This window comes from Humulus lupulus, chromosome 2 (genome assembly GCF_963169125.1).
Source record: "Humulus lupulus chromosome 2, drHumLupu1.1, whole genome shotgun sequence".
Classification (NCBI taxonomy): domain Eukaryota; kingdom Viridiplantae; phylum Streptophyta; class Magnoliopsida; order Rosales; family Cannabaceae; genus Humulus; species Humulus lupulus.
Window position 1 is genome coordinate 245008194 of NC_084794.1, and position 6000 is coordinate 245014193.

A 6000-nucleotide genomic window follows, 5' to 3' on the forward strand; every position below is an offset into this window, starting at 1 on the left:
GAGTACTACCCCTGATCAGGCGAAGAGGTCCTGGAGGTTCATAGGAACTTGTTGTACAAGGGAAAGCTAGTGAAACTCTGGACACAAGAGATAGAGACGTACAACTTAGACCGTCCTTCTTGTGATAATATTGCAAGTAGTGGCAAGGTAAAGAACCTGGTTCTAGGGTTATAGCCAGGGTTACGAAATTGTTATCCTGAAATGTTTGAATAAATTTTGAGGATGAAATTTCTATAAAGAGTGGATAGTTGTAGCATCCCAAATTTACTAATAAGGCTTAGAGCCTTGATTAGCGTGCCTGTAGGGAAATAATTGATTTAATTATGCTAATATGTGAATTTAATGATTATGTGATTAGAAATGCATGTGTTAGGTGAATTAAATATGCATGTGGGCCCCATTTGGCTATTAGGAGCATATTTCTAATTTGAACCCACTGAGGGTGTGAATTTGCGCTTTGTACGGTGTTTCCAGCATGAGAGGATCCTGTCCCGCGGTGTTAGCAGAGAGTCACGAATTTGGTGTTTAGTTGTGAAATGGGTAATTACTAGTAACCTGAGAATTAGTGTTGTTACTGAAATATTAAGTAAAAGGTGGTATTTTTACAAAGAGTGAAAGGACTAGGTTGCCCTTGAGGTTTAGGAAGGAAGTGTGCTAGAAGGAGGGGTAGAATGGTCATTTGGGCTCTAAATGAGATAAACCACAGCTGAAGTTAATCTTTACATTCTAGACTTCTCAAGAGTATTCTATGGTCATTTTGGTTTAAGGTTTGAAGAAGGAAAGGAGAGCTCAAGATTAGGCAACTGGATTTTTGAGGAATTGGGAGTAGAATCAAGATGTCGAGGAGGATTAACAGCTACCAAGCCTTAGGAAATTCGAAATCTAAGAAGAGGTAAGAGCTTCCTTTTCTAGTGTTGTGTATTGTTTGATGTTGTTGAGAGTTTTGGACTTTGATTTTTGAATTTGGGTTTTGGGATAAGTTTTGCGGAACTTAGGCATGGGGATTTGAGGACTGGAGCTTGGAGTGGCATTGGAGGCAACTTAGGGTTGAATTCTGATCCAAAGGTAAGGTTCCATCAAGTTTTGAAAAAAATCTAGTTTGGTTTAAGTTTTTGTAGAATTTTAAACCACTGATTGAAATTGAGTTTAGGTGTGGGTTTGGGTTGGGTTTTGATGCATATATGTTGTTTATGTGGTGTTATTTGGAGTTTTGGGACCCTTTGGGACTTGGGTAAACTTGGGGCATGGCTGTGGTGAGTTTTGGCTCGGGAAAAAATGGTGGAAAAACCCAGTTTTTTGGGTTCGCGTAGGAGCGCCGCAGCGCCTGTAAGGTTGTGCCGCGGCGCTAGGCCATTTTCAGGGCCTTGAATTTTATGTTTTTAGGGTTTAGGCCCAAGGGGCTTGGGGGACGATTTCACCACCCCGTATGGGGAAACAGGAGGTCCCGAGAGCACGGGATTGGTTCCGGGGATTAATTATAAAATCGGGTAGTAACGAGAACGTTACTTGTGATGTGTGACTAGGTTACCTCTGAGACTCAGGAGAGGATCGTTCTCAGAGGTCATGATTTCTTGCTTGACTGCTAGCACCCGGATTAAAGGTAAGAGAATTGTTTGTACCCGTAGAGCTACGTGGTGTGTTGTAATGTATGTGTTGCTTATAATTGTTATGCCAAACATGTGAATGTGACTGATCGGCAAGAGCCGAGAGTGGCAAGAGTCAGGAGCGACAAAAGCCGGGAGAGGCAACATCCGAGAGCAACAAGAGCCGGGAGAGGCAAAAGCCAGGAGAGGCAAGAGTCGAGAGTGGAAAAAGTCAGGATAGGCAAGATCCGGGAGCGGCAAGAGCCAAGAGCGGCAAGAGCCGAGAGAGGCAATGGGCCAGGATCGGCGTCAAGCATGCTAAATGCAGGCCGCTAGGGAAAAATCCCTTAAGGGTGTTGTATACACCCGTTGGGTTAAGACCGTAGACCTAGTGCCTGGAAGCCCACCATGAGTGGAGGAGACTGCTGTTGTGATACTGTACTGCTAAGATGGTTTGCTATTGTGCTTATGTGTTGATATATTGCTATGATGCTATGTTGATGTGCTTATGTGCTATTATACTGCTATGATGTGATGTTGTTGTGCTGTCGTGCCATTGCATATTCTAATAACAATTTGTAGATTGTTTATTGCCCTGAATTAAGAATTTATCTGTTGAGACAAATTTTAGTATGTTATGCTTTGAGGTTCTCTTGCTGGGCCTCGGCTCACGGGTGCTCTATGGTGCAGGTAAGGGCAAGGAAAATCTCGATCAACCATGAGTGAGAGGGCATGGAGCAGTGCGTACATGTTTAGCCTAGCTGGCCGCCACGGCTGGGGTATTTTGAGGAGCTGATTATGAATGTTGAGTTGTAAATATGTTTCTAAATAGTATTTTTTTTGGGATCCCAATGTAACCCTTTTCATGATTTAAAGGAATGACCGACCTTTTACACCAAAATCTTATTTAAACAAGTTTACATTTTAACTAACTACACGTTTTGGTCTAATACCTCGATTAGCGATCTAGTGGCACATTTTAAAATCACATGGTAACGGCTCTAGGGAAGTAGGGCGTTACAATGGAGGTCTACATAGATGATATGCTGGTCAAGTCCAAGACCTCCGGAGGACACGCTGATGATCTGGAAGAAGCGTTTGCCATCTTTCGGAAGTATAGGATGAAGCTGAACCCCAAGAAGTGCGCTTTTGGTGTGGCATCCGGGAAGTTCCTGGGCTTCATAGTAAGCTCCCAGGGGATAGAGGCCAGCCCGGAAAAGGTCAAAGCATTGATCGATATGCCTTCTCCACGGAAGCACAAAGACATTCAAAGCTTGACGGGACGAATAGCCGCCCTGAGCTGTTTTGTCTCGAAAGCCACGGACAAATGCATCCTGTTCTTCAACATCCTTCGGGGAAGCCAAAGGTTCAAATGATTGGCTGAATGTGAATAAGCTTTCCAGAGACTGAAAGAGCATTTTTTCCGAGCGCCAATATTAGCAAAGTTGGTGGATGGGGAGTTGTTGTACCTCTATTTAGGTGTGTCTGAACATGCCATCAGTGTCGCGCTCGTACGGGAAGAAGAGAGGGCCCAGCTCCCGGTCTATTATGTAAGCAAAATGTTGTTGGGTGCGGAGTCCAGATACCCACTAATTGAAAAATTGACATTTTGCTTACTAATTGCATCCCGGAAACTTAGGCCTTACTTTCAGGCCCGCGCCATAAGAGTACTAACTAACCATCCCTTACGGCAAGTGTTACAAAAACCCAAATCATCGGGGAGACTCCTGAAGTGGGCCATAGAACTGAGTCAATTCCACATTGCATATGTCTTCAGGATATCAATCAAGGGGCAGGCTCTGACCGACTTTATCATGGAGTGCACCGGGATCACTGAAGATGACGATCCCCTCGACCCTGCAGCACCCTTATGAAAGTTCTTCGTAGACGGGGCCGGGATCATCTTAGTATCACCCAAGGACACCAGTTACAAAGTGCCCTACGTTTCCAGTTCGATGCATCGAACAACGAGGCCAAGCACGAGGCCATGTTGGCCGAATTGCGTCTGGCCCGGGATGTAGGGTCATCAAGTCTGGAAGTCTATAGCGACTCCCAATTGGATGTCAGACAAATCTCGGGGGAATACCAAACATAGGGAGAAAAGATGGCTGCTTATGTGACACAAGCTCAAGAGCTGCTCTAGCCTTTTAAGAAGTATTCCATCCGCCATATCCCCTGGGAACGAAATGTGTTTGCAGCACATTGGCAAAACTTGCCACGAATGTCGAGGCAGGGCTTTTTGGGCTCGTCCCGATCAACCATCTTCTCGGACCAAGTATTCAAGCCCCCATGATTAATGCCATAGACTATTCCACGTCCTGGATGGGACCTATCATCCACTATCTAACAATCGGGGGGTTGCCCTCGGACAGGGCAACGACCAGAAAGCTCCAGTACCAAGCCCTCAGATACATCATGATGGAAGGTAAACTCTATCACAGAGGGCTATCCATGCCATACCTCCGATGCGTATCCGAGACCGAAATGAGTGCAATCATGCACGAGGTGCACGAAGGCTTCTGCGGAGATCACATAGCTGAACTCAGCTTGTCCAAGAAAATCTTAAGGCAAGGATATTTCTGGACGATAATGATGAAGGATTGTGTCAATTACATCCGCAAGTGTGAACAATGCCAAAGGTACCTGAAGATCCTGCGAGCCACTCCAACGAAAATAACCTTGATGACCAGTCCCTGGCCTTTCGCAGTGTGGGGTATTGACTTAGTAGGGTCGCTGCTGACCGGGAAGGGTGGTGTGAAGTACGCCATCATGGTCGTCAATTATTACACTAAGTGGGTCGAGGTAGAACCCATGAACACCATCACCTTAAAAAAGGCCCTGGACTTTGTCATCAACAACATTGTGTGCCAATATGGCCTCCCTCACAAGATCGTGTCCGACAACGGGAAGCAATTTGACAGCACCCACTTCACTAACTTATGTGAAAGGTGTGGCATCATCAAAAGCTTCTCCACAGTTGCAAGGCCTCAAGAAAATGGGCAAACAGAGGATGTGAACAAGATTTTGAAGGGAACATTGAAGAAAAAGCTTCAAGCCTGCAAACGCAAGTGGCCGGAAGAGTTGCCCCGCATACTATGGGCATACCAGACCACCAAAAGAACGTCTATCGGGCATACTCCCTACTCCATGGTGTACGGATGCGAAGCAGTCATCCCAGTAGAAACAGCTATCCCGTCTCATCGACAGGACACGTATGATCCCATCCAGAACCACGCCTTACTACAAGAATCTTTGGACCTCATTGAAGAGATCCGAGAAGAATCCCAAGTTCAACTGAAGATGTATCAAGGAAAGATCGCCAGGCACTTTAACTCTAAAGTTAAGAGCCAAAGGTTTGAAACTGGTGATCTGGTCCTAAGAAGAGTCTTCCCTGCAACCCAAGATCTGGGAATGGGGGTCCTGGGCCCAAACTAGGAAGGACCGTATGAAATCCAACACGAAGTATGTCCGGGAATGTATCGCTTAAGGTGACTTGATGGAACAGAGGTCCCAAGGGCCTGGAACGCAGAACACCTCCATAAGTACTATCAATAGTCTAAAGGACGTGTTTCTATTTTTAATTTTTCTTTTAAACAATGTATGCCTAGGGAGATTTCTTATTTAATGAAAATGATGTGTACAAAACATCATAAAGAAATATTGTAAAGAAATGAAATTTTGTGTTCGTCTTCACAAACAAGTGACCCAAGACTACAGTCTTTGCTCACTTGTGGGTATAACCATCCGTACGACAAAGTCCGGGAACAAAAAAAAACAAAACAGGATGCAAAACGCAAAGTGTAGTCTAATCCGGATCATACAGACTGGGGGTAGTGAAACCCAACTCCCAACAAAAGGACGCAAGGCTCAGGCCTAGTCTCAACCCGGACATACATGGTCTGGGGGGTACAGGACCCAATAAGACTTAAGGTTCAGGCATAGTCCTAGTCCGGATGTACATGGTCCGGAGGTATAGTACCCAGTAGGACATGCGAGTCAGGCCCAATCATAACTTGGAAATACATGGTTCGGGATATGAAATATCTAAAAATCGGTTGACCATACATGGTCCCAAATAACCAAATACTTGTCCACGTCTTCTCTGTAATGGCCCAGAACCATTGGAACGTGAGTCCTAGGTATAAGTTATCTAAAATTAGTCTTATAAATGGCCCAGGCCATGGGAACCTGACCCATAGGTTCAAAATAAGTTAATCAACTAATCTCTTATGCCCCAGGCCGTTGGAACTTGAACACCAGAATCAGGACAAATAAATTTGGTGACAATTATTAACTCCCTAGTGGCCCAGGCCATTGGAACCTGGACAGCAGGGTTAAGGCGAGTTAATAAGTTAAAGTCTAAAAAGAGATCTCTGATGATCCAAGTCGTTGAAGTCCGTATTATAAAATTGGGATA